Source organism: Mastomys coucha, unplaced genomic scaffold (assembly GCF_008632895.1).
Source record: "Mastomys coucha isolate ucsf_1 unplaced genomic scaffold, UCSF_Mcou_1 pScaffold9, whole genome shotgun sequence".
NCBI classification, from domain to species: Eukaryota; Metazoa; Chordata; class Mammalia; order Rodentia; family Muridae; genus Mastomys; species Mastomys coucha.
In genome coordinates this window covers 6,704,422-6,715,601 of record NW_022196915.1, presented here as the reverse complement: position 1 = coordinate 6,715,601, position 11,180 = coordinate 6,704,422, and the positions used below count along the sequence as shown (strand labels likewise).

At 42.5% G+C, this 11,180-nt stretch overlaps 1 protein-coding gene across 3 annotated transcripts in view; it reads left to right on the top strand.

Annotated features, from left to right (window-relative positions):
- Gng2 (G protein subunit gamma 2) overlaps positions 1 to 11,180 on the top strand; it is a 94,434-nt gene that overhangs the window by 353 nt on the left and 82,901 nt on the right. For 2 of the 3 annotated variants that reach the window (XM_031362888.1, XM_031362890.1), the window contains exon 1: positions 1 to 100. The exons of the other annotated variant lie outside the window; for it this stretch is intronic. The gene's annotated coding sequence lies outside the window, so the exon portion shown is untranslated. The remainder of the gene's footprint in view (positions 101 to 11,180) is intronic. 3 annotated transcript variants of the gene reach the window in all.

Genomic DNA, 11,180 nt, shown 5'->3' with positions numbered 1-11,180 from the left:
GGGCTGAGCTGGGCTGGGCTGGGCGGGCCGAGCTCACCACCCATCTGCTCCGCCAGGGGAAGCTGCTCTCTCTCTAACCAAGCCTCCGGAGCCAAGCAAGGTAAAGGACACGTTTTCCATGTAGCTCCTTTTGAATTGAGATGAAATGACCGTGCTTGTGGGTTTTGGAGTGGATTTCTTAGGGAAGCGAGAAACATTGCTTCAGACTTGGGGGAAATGATTAAGATGGGATTTTAAATTTTTTTCGAGAATGATGGTCAGATTTGTGACACATTTTGTTCAGGGTGTGGGGAACCACCCTCAGTGTTTAGGAAAACAAGCTGAATGTAAGAAGTGGTTTGCTTAGCTGGCTCTGCAGTCCGGCAGGGCTGAGTTGCAGTCGGCTGGGGTGCGAAGCTGCAGTCTGGGCACCTGAGCGTGGCAGACCCTTGTTTTGGGGTGTAAGTGGTGAAAGCTGTTAAGCACATTCACATACGTATATATTTCGGTCCGCCGTCTCTATGCAACATTATGGCTGTGGTTTGGCTGTGAGGATGTTGGGTTCTTTTGTACATAGATTTTTACCAACAAAGACTCGCATTTCGAGAGCGAGGGGCTAGTATTTACCTCTAAGGACCCAGTGTCTTCCTCTCATTGCTGCAACCATTTGTTAGTAGGTCTTACCCTAAAGTTGCCTCTGTATTTTAAGGACCATGGCCCGCCTGTAACTTGCTGAAAATCGGATACCGGTGTGTAAATGGATTTTATGCCTGTATGGATTTTATCCATCTCTAGATCGAAACGATTGTTAATTCCAGACAAAGATAATATCAACGTAAGCTGGTTTGTTTCCTTGTCTGTGTATGCTGTCCACTGAAGTAATACAACCAGAACGCTGTTTTTATTCTGTAAATTTTCTTAAGCATTGGGTGTTGATAATGAGTCTGAGATGGTAACTGGTTCGCGTTTGTGAGTGGTATATGTAGAAGTGTAATAAAGGGGTTTAACGGGCTTGAACTGAGATTCTGGACTTTCTTTGGCAGAACATGTGGGATAAACAGTTTAATAAACTGGCATAATTTTTAAAAATATCTTCAACAGAAGTGTGGTTAAGCATAAGAAAGCATTGATTAAAATGATTTTTACTTTTTTATATATGATAAAAGGAGATAATTTTTCAAAGCAAAGAAAGAGCCTCGTGTGGCAGAATGAAAACAATAAAATGGCATGTTTGAATACTCATGAATTATTAAAACACAAGTTTTTTTTTTTTAAGGACCAAATAATACCAACTGAGAAACTATGTACTTTTGTGGAAAAAACCATTGTCAGTTGAAGAAGCCATACAATTGAGATTCTATTTTTGTTTTATCACCTTTATGAAATTAATTTAGCTTCTCAGAATTTGTCGAGTAGCGGTGCATTTTCTGAGACAGGAAGCTTTCACGGGCACTGAAGAAATAAATTTCTATCTTCCTGAGCATGTGTAGGAGTTGCTGTAACCATGGGGCTCTTGGGAAGGATTTCTTGAATTTAATCAAAGCAAGTTGCTTCAGGATTCCAAAGTCCCCATTGCATCCTAAAGTGAAATATGTAGTAGCACCATTCTTCTGGATGGAGACCTGGGCTAGATCTAGAGTCTGGTGATCGAGCTGTTATGTCCCTAAATGAAATAGGAAGCTGGGCCTCTGGGTCGCACGGAAGGCAGGACTTTCCTTTCATACTGATCCGTTTACAGCCTGTGTTCGGCAGAAGATGCCGACACCCTGCTTTGTTTGGGGATGTCTAGAAAATGTGTGTTACCTCTCCCATGTGTCTCATGGGAGAGTGAGGTGATGAAACCTTGGCAGGTAGGCATAGTAGAGTCAAGGGGCGGGGGTTGCGGGGGAGGCCCTGCTATCTGTCTGAAAACAACTAAGAACTGCCTGTTTTGTGTATAGCAGAAAACACTTCCTTAATTGTTAAATTTCAGCTTGAGGCAGAATGTGAGTGAGCAACAGTAGATCTATGAGGATGAGGGCAGGATTCTTTCTTAAGCAAGAAACAGATGGGTGGGTGTGCTTCTACAATGCAGACAGAGACTATTCCCACTGCTCTGGCCATACAGAACACTCACAGGCATTCTTTTGCTCAGGGTATTTGGTGGCTGGAGAGGGCGTCAACAAACACTGAAATTTTAATGGTGTGTGTGTGTGTGTGTGTGTGTGTGTTTTCCTGACATATGGTCAATGACTGAATGGAAACATGACTCTGGGCCTCATGTGGTGTGTATGTAGTGATGCCTTTAGCTGAATGACTTTTTAAGTCCGCTTCTCCAACTTTTAAGTTTAAAAGTTAGAAAACCTATTCACAAAAGATCAGTGTGAGGAAAAGAAAGAAACGCGGAAGAGTGCCCAGAGCACATTTTGGAGGCAAAATGCTCTGCCTTTGAATTGCACCACTGTTTCTTACTACGTGACTCAGTCCATGAATTTGTGAACCTTAGTTTCTTCCTTGTGAGGAAAGCACAACAGCACACAGTCAGGGTTTTATGTGACTCTGCCTTTGCTTATGTGTGTGGCTAAGTGAGGGCTGCGTACAGAAAGGTGCTGAAGCATCACTTTGTCCCTCTGAGGGGCATCTGGAGAAGTTAGCTTAGTCTTGGTCTCTGCCACTGCCTCTGAGCACGGAGATTTCTTTATTGTAAAAGAATATTCATATCACAAAATGTCCCACTTTAGTAACTTTGAAGCATGCAGTTCCATAGTATTAAGCATAATCACATTAATGTGCTATTTTGCCCCCATCACTGGCTGAATTCTTTTTAATCTCATAAAACAGCAACTTGGTAAATATTAAGCAATAATTCTCCTTTTCTCTGTAGCTCAGGCCCTATGAAGAACTATCATGATGGAGGTGGAATCACACAGGGGTTCATGGTGAACTCAGTTCATCTTCTGTTTTGTCTCCAAGGTTCAGCCATGTTGTAGCACATGTGAGAATCTCCTACCTTTTTAAGTTGAATAACATTTTATCCCATATATCCATCCCATGTTGTTTGTTCATTCATCCTTCAATGAATACTTGGACCACTTTTTTGGCTATTACAAACAATGCTGCTATGAATATAGGTGTGTAGCGTCCCTGGCTTCTGTGTTCAGGTTTTGAGGAGACACCATATTGTTTCCTATAGCAGCTACACAACTTGGCACTCCGCCAGTATGGCACAAAGGTTCTAGTTCACCTGCATCTTCACCAGTGCCTGTGGCTGATTCTTTCTGTTTATTTGTTTTGATAATTGCCACCCTGTGGTGAGGTGGAATCTCCTTGCGATTGGATTTGCATTTTCCTAGCTATGGTTGCAGAGTCTCAAATACTTCCAACCCCATCTTGCAAGAGCAGACCTCATGTGATTGACATTCTCCCAACGATTTTCATTTTTTATTTGCTTTTGGCCACTGGTGTATCCTCTTTGAAGAAATGGCCATTCAAATGCTTTCCAAGTTTGAATTTGATTCTTCTTTTTAAAAAAGGTTTTGTTTTGTTACTTTTTAAATTGTGTGTGTGTTTGTGTGTATGTGTGTGTGTGAATGTGAATACAGGTAAACACAGAGGCCAGAAAGTATCAGATCTTCTGGAACTACAGTTACTGGAAATTGTGAGATGCCTGTTCTGGGTGTGAAAGACTATCTCTAAAAGCCAAGGTGATGGTTCCTGAAAAACAAACCTGGGGCCACCTTCACACACACACACACACACACACACATACACACACACACTCACTCCGTCCTATATGAACATGCACACACTCGTGCACAAACAGCACAATCAACAGCAGAGGGTGCTCAGTTATTGTTGAGTGATTGTCTGTTTCTTTGAAGTCGTGTTACTGCAGAAGCTTGAAAAAGGCAGACAGAGCCTTTCAGCTCTGGGCAAGTGTGTGCACTAGGACTTGCACTTAGTGAGAAGATGGAAAGACCAGTCAGTGTCTTAAGTGCGTCACTGGCCTAGTTGGAATCATGAGTGCATTCTCCTGATCATCTCTCATGTGCCTAGTCTCTGAGGCAGGAGAGAGCCTGGAAACTAGGTTGATGGCTTCTCCTTGGGATTTACCACCCTGTCAGCAGGTGGTTGTTTCTTGAAAGCTCCTCCCCATCTCTTTTCTTTTCCTTTTCCTCTTCTTCTTTCTCCTCTTCCTCTTCTTCCTCTTCCTCTTTCCCCACTCCTCTTCCTCCTTCTCTTCTTCCTCATTCACTTCCATTCTCCCACGCATTCATAGCAGTCTGTACAGCCCAACCCCTACTCACTTCGTTGCTTGCAGTTGGGCCAACCCTCTCTTTTTCTAACATGTGTTATAGGCCTCCTCAATTATTATCACTTCAGATTTTCTGTTCATCTTCAATTGACTTAGGTCATTCAGACCACAATAACAAATAGTCACAGATGAGGCCATTTATAAACAACGGAAATTAGTTTCTCCCAGTTTTTGAGCCTAGAGATGGGAGATTGTGGCGCCAACAGATTATAGGTGTTTGGTGCTGTCCTCTTGTGGCCTTACATTCCTGAAGGTCCTCTTCTACAAGGGCATCAGTCTCATGCAGGACTGCTGCAAAGACCTCCTCCTCTAACCCACTGCAGCTAGGCTCCAACATATGAATGGTGGAAGGGCCCAAGCAGCCAACCAGAGCCTCACTCATTCTGTGTTCCCCCTTTCTTTGCCTTTCCCTCAAAGCAAAGGTATATCCTCCACCCAGACTCTATTTTGTCCCCTATTATTTAAGTGATGACAATAATTTTTATTCCTACATAACGGGTTTCTTCACTTTTAATGATTGTTTTTACTATATTTATTTATGTGTGTGCACAAATGCCACACTGTAGACAAGGAAAACTGAGGACAATTTGTGGGAGTCAGTTCTCTTCCTATCATGAGTATTCTAAGGACTGAATTCAAGTTGTCAGGGTTGGTGGCAAACACTTCGACCTGTTGAGTCACCTCATCAGCCCAGGATTTCATTCCTTAATTTACCTTGTTTTGCTATTACATTATTTTTAGTTTTTCCTTACATGCATAAACAAAATCTACTGCCAACAAAGCCTGACCTTAACTTTGTTTCAAATTTCTTTGTTTGAGGTAGGGTCTCACACTGTAGCCCAGGCTAGCCTTGAACTCAGGCTTCCTCTGCCACAGTGTCCTGAGTACTGGGAATAGAGGTGGGTGACATTATGCCTGGCTCCACTTGACTTTTGTAACCTCTACTGGCTCCCTTGTTTTTTCCATGCCTGTTGATGGTTCCCAGCTCCACTAATTCTGACATGGAATGTTGGGGCTCTTCTGCTCCTTCTCTTTTCCTCTTCCCAACTCACACTCTTCCCTTTGGTTCCATTCACTGTTGTGTGGGGGTCAGCTCTCTATCTGATCTCTCCCTGCTTTCTAAGCGTGGCACCTAACTCAACTCTCAGGTTCAACACTGTGCTGGTGCTCACAACTGCCTTTTCACACCTCGAATCCACTCCTCCCTCATGTCAGATGCCATGACTACTAATGATGAGCACTCTCCTCTTTCAACTTTGACGTATAAAAACTCCGTCCCATCATTTTCCTCACCAAGCAATCTGGGTGGCAGTAAACTGAATAACTTTTGCTTTTGCTTTTGGGATTGGAAGTAGCCCCCCTCCCCCATTCTGTCTGCTTGTTTCTATGGTGATAACAGTCTTTTGGTCAGGGCCTCTTGGTCTCTAGCAGGACTGGTTTGTCCTTCCCTAGATTAGCTCTCTCACTTCCTCTTTTGCATTTCACCTCACAGCCCAGCAGTTGCAAAGAGCTGGATCCTATCTGTTCCATAAGGCTCAGTTCAGGGGTTAATGTCTTCCACCAAGCCTTCTCCCGTCTCTTTAGCTGGTTTCTTCTGCTACTTCCCAAATAAACAACAGTATTTTTAATTCCCTGATTATCTGTTCTTACATCACAACATTTAGCTCATTCTGGTGTGTGTATTAATTTTGTACACGCATTCTCCTTTTAACAACGCAGCAAGCACTTTGAGAATAGCAACTACATTTGTTTTTGTCTCTGTCTGCATCATAGCACACAATGCAATTTGTTTATCATCCAGTTGTCTAATGAACTTGCTTGAGTGACTCACATTTTTGATGCAGAGTGAGCTAGACATAAAACTCGTTCTCTGGGCAATCACAGACCACTGTGGAAAATAGACAGATACAGAAAGAATTACAATGCAGTTAGTCAGTCTGGCCACAAGTCTGAAATGAATGTCTGCCCCATGCCACCTGCCCTTTGAGAGGCCAGGGAACAAAACAAGCCAGTTCTTTCTTTTCTTGGAACTTAAATTCTAGTTTTGGGAGAGACTCAATAAACATGTAAACTAGAGGCTCATAGATCTGGCTGCACATTAGAAATCACAAGGGGTACTTTGAAGGGAAAAAAAAAAAGCTGTCCCAGCTTTACCCCAGACTATGAAATTAAAGTTACCCAGAATTGGGAACCACAGGCAAAGACAAATCACAATACAAGAAAATATCAGCTGCCACTGTGTGTTGTGTTAGATAAAAGGGGTGGCGGTTGTATACACGATGGTGGGGATTTAGGGTTTTTCTTTTCCTTTCCTCTCCTTTCCTTTCCTTTCCTTTTCTTTTCTTTTCTTTTCTTTTCTTTTCTTTTCTTTTTTTGTTTTTTTCGAGACAGGGTTTCTCTGTGTAGCCCTGGCTGTCCTGGAACTCACTCTGTAGACCAGGCTGGCCTGGAACTCAGAAATCTGCCTGCCTCTGCCTCCCATGTGCTAGCATTAAAGGTGTGCGCCACCACTGCCTGGCTTCCTTTTCTTTTCTCTTCTTTTCTTTTTCTCCTTTCTTTTCTTTTCTTTTTTTTTTTCTTTTTTCTTTTTTTTTTGTACTCCCAGAAGACTTCTAGGAGGTTACACTGCGGGTGAGACCTTCGATGCTAAGCACTGATGTCGGGTATGTGAAGGCTCTAACAGAATGATTCCACACAGAAAGTACAGGTAGCTTTCTGAAGTCAGGCTGAGGTGAAGCCGCAGAGGCGCTGTGCTTCCTCCCACACAGGCAGGATGGCTTACAGACTCTCTTCTACTGGAAGCAGCTTTTCAGTCAACCCAGACAGGCTCCGGGCAGAATGCTTGGCTACTCCACTGAGTATTTGGCCTGGGCTAGATTTTATTTAGATCAAATTGATTTGCACAGTCAGGAAGACTTCTCCATTTAATTATAGATTTTTTTTTTCCTACGCTGCAATCAACTCAACAGGGCTTGTTGTCTGAAGTAAACACTATCCTTATTGTTTAAAATAACCTTAGATACATGATATTCATCTCTTAGATGAATAAAGAAGAGAAGAAATGATTCCTGCCCTTAATTGTGTTTGGGAGAAGCAGCAAAAACCCTTACAGAGGAGTCGTTCAAGCCGCTCGGAGTAAAAGCACTCTGTCACATTAGAAGGGATGAACAGAGCCACCCCCAACAAGCCCACTGAGAACCAGTGTTTGACAAGCATTTGGTCTGTGCCCTAAACTTTATAATGTTACTGTTTTCAACTCATCTTTAAATTAACCATGTGAAATGAACTTTTTAGTTTTTCTGCCAGAATATTTTGAGCTGCTGGTGACGGGGGGGGGTGGGGGGGGGAAGCTGTTGCCTGAATGGAAACAATAGGAAATATACCTCAAGATCCAGAGTCTGTTATTGAGCAATTGGGCAGTGTTCTTAAGGAGCTGAACTGTGACACCCTCAGCTCTTTTGCTCTCAAGGGCCAGCTCCCCTCAGTATGTGGTGATGCCTGCTAAAGTCCAAATAAGGGGCAGCTCAGTGTCCACAGGCACAGCTGAGGGCCTAAGTTCCTCTCCTAAAGCTCCTTCGCTCATTTGTGACAGTGTCTCACTCAGCATACTAAAGCTCATCATGTAGTCCAGGCTGGCCACAACCTCACAATCCTCTTGCCCTAGGCTTCTAACTGCTGGGATTATAGGTATTAGCCACAGCACCTGTCACTCATGCATCTCTTTCTAAAGCTTACAAGCAGCTTATGTGGTCACCTGTGGACTGAAGAGGAATGGGCAGGAATTTCTCAAGTATGAGGCTAGCCTGGGCTCCGTTGGGGAGTCAAGTACATCAGAAGCGATATGGACAGATAGCTGCTGTCTTAAGTAAAGGCAGGAGAGAGATGTGTCTCAATCACAGAGCTTGTATGCACAAGACCTCAGATGTGTTCCATAGCACTGTGAGAGAAAGAAGAAAGGAAGAACGAAAAGGAAAGAGGCCTCTCTATCTGACTTCCCCTCCTGACTCACACATGACCAAGCAGAAGGAACCACTGTGATTGGCTGACTTGAGGCCTTGTTGCAGTCCAACCTCTGGAAAAAAAAAAAAAAGAAAAAGAAAAAGAAAAATATGGTCACTAGACCCTGGAGAAAAGTCTACTACTATTAACAAAACCAAAGAGTTATCAGCCTCCAGGACAGCTGTCAATGTATTCTGCTATTATTAGTTCCGTTTTGCAAGTGAGGGTACCAAGACTTGGGAAGATTAAATAGCTTCCCAAAGTCACACAGCTTGATCTTAGTCATTTCCCTGCCTTTCTCTTTGAGAGCAATATGCACTTGCACACATACATACACACACACACACACACACACACACACACACACACACACACACACTCAGACACTCACCATTTATGCACATGCCCAAACTTGTTTTTGCTGGTGATGGTGATCTACACAGAATGAAGAAAGAGCCCCAAGTGAGGAAAATAGAAAGCTGAGGTAAGATAGGTAAAGAATAACCTTTGCAAGAGAATAGTCCTGAAAGAAATTCAAGTCCTGTAAAGACAATAAGAAAAATACTCAGTTTAAACAATCAACCCTGCATGTCTGCAACACACACACACACACACACACACACACACACACACACACGGAAACATCATATACATATATGTATATATACATATGTGTATAGTACACACACATATGGAGACATCACATATATATATATACATATATGTATAGTGTACATATAGTATATATATACATATATGTATAGTGTACACACACACACACACACACACACAAACTGGTTCTCTGTGACTGGCCATGCAAATCAATTTGATTTAAATAAGTCCAGCCTGGCTTGAGTATTGAACTCAAAGGCAAGGACTCCATTCCTAGTGTCCTTCTAACTTGAGTGAGAAGCCTGTTTTCTCCTACAGCATCTATTTTGTTGATTACAGTGCCTGTAAGTGAGGCTTGAACGGTCTCTGGCATTTCTGATTACAAGCTACTTAGACAACGGGTTCCCACTCTTCACCTCTGGCGGGAAGTGTGTGCATGGTTCCATAGCGGGCTGGTTCCTGTAGTGGGTTGTGCTATGTTCTCCTCTCTCCTCCCTTCCACTCAGGAATTGTAATCCGCAGGCAACTCATGCGCTGCAGCAGTTGGGAAGAGGGGAGATTTCAGTGTTGTGACACGTTTCTGTGTGTTCTCATCCTAACAGACAGACAATGGTGGAGGTGTTCTTTCTCTGCAGTCGATGCAGTGCCTCCTACTCTTACATTTGCATTTTCAAACAGGAAAGTAAAGTTAATTTCTAGGCTTTGCCAATAGAGCCCTGTTTAAGAAGGGTGTTCATCTGATCCGTGTCGAGCCATATTAAAAAAATTACATAGGGACAAAAAAAAGCCTCACTGCCATGTTTAAGGGGTTTCCCTGGAGTGAACTGATCTCTTGCCTTCTTCTTTTTTCTTTTTCTTTTTTAAGACTTTATGAATGTATTTAGGGAACGCTGATACCCATGAGTACTATTTAATCATCTCACTACCTGTCTTCTATAATGTCTTAAAATATTCCAAAATACAGCCGTGTAGAAAAAGAAAAAGTGTTAATAGGAATTAAGTAGTTATAAGAGATTACTGTGGAGTCAGAATCACTTGAGAAAGTTGGTAAAAACGTTCTATGCCTCTGTCTCCTCATCTGATGGATATAAAGTATTTATCTGTCATATGCCTAAACTATATTAACTATTCCAGAAGTGGAGCTATTCCTATAGGTGTCATATTGCTACCAACCTGAAGGACAGTGTCTTTTAGTTTAATCAAGGACTTCTAACCAATGTCTAGCCGAAGGAATTGTCTCATCCAGTGTTCATCACTGGAGTCGTCTAGTCAGCTGAGGAAGCCCGTTTCCCTGGGAGACAGCCCCCAATTCTCAGACTTAGTGAAGTCTTAATCTTAGATTCGAACTGTTTATCTAGGAGTTCACAGGCTTATCCAGAATCACTTGCAGTTTTCCTTTCAACGCAAAATAGACTTATACTATCCGAGCCTGTTTTTGTTAGGTGTGGTCAGGTACCTGGCATTGGCTTGAGATAGACGAGCAGCCCGGAACATGTCATTTGTAGAAAGAAGCTATAAGAATCATATGTGAACATATTCCCTGGCCATTGGGGGCGGGGGAGGGTCCCAATGGCAGCCGCACTCTGAAGCTCGGATTCGAAAGTGAAGACAAGAGAGCTTTCTGCACTGATCAGTAGTGTCTGTGGAATGAGACTGATAGGTTTTGCTGTAGAGAAGTGATCCTAGTAGTGATCCTAGTCCAGCCTTGCCCATCCTGACTGATAGCCCTTTGGTTTTTCCTTTAAACCATCGGAGTGGTTATTGGCATCGATGCATAAAACATGTACCTAATTCTGAAGATAGTGGTTTTAAATGCCCATTTTGTAGCACTTGTGTGTATTTAATGTTACTGAGTGAGGAAGATAATTAGGTTTATATAAGTAATTTGTGTTTTATTTTTTATTCTTTTGAAAAAAGGCTTAGTTCCACTTCTCACAGAGGAAATTGGTAGGCTAAAATGGTTTGCAGATCTTTCTTTGAGGGAGTCAGTAGTAGTACCAAAGTCAGACCTGGGGTGCTGACAGGTAAGGAGCGATGTACCCACAAGAATGCCTCCTTCAAAGTGCAGTGTTCAAAGAGAAGGTAAGAGTCAGGCCAGGCCTGGGCCTCTGTCTGGAACAGATCTTCCTAGGCCCATTGTCACGTTCCAGCTACAGACAATGATGCATAGTTTGTACAGTGCCTTAAATGATATTACTAAAAACATTTTAAAATGATGTTTATTAAATAGATAGGAGTCATTTTCATTTCTTTAAATGTCTGGATTCTTTCATATTTGAATTTTTTTTTTTTTTTT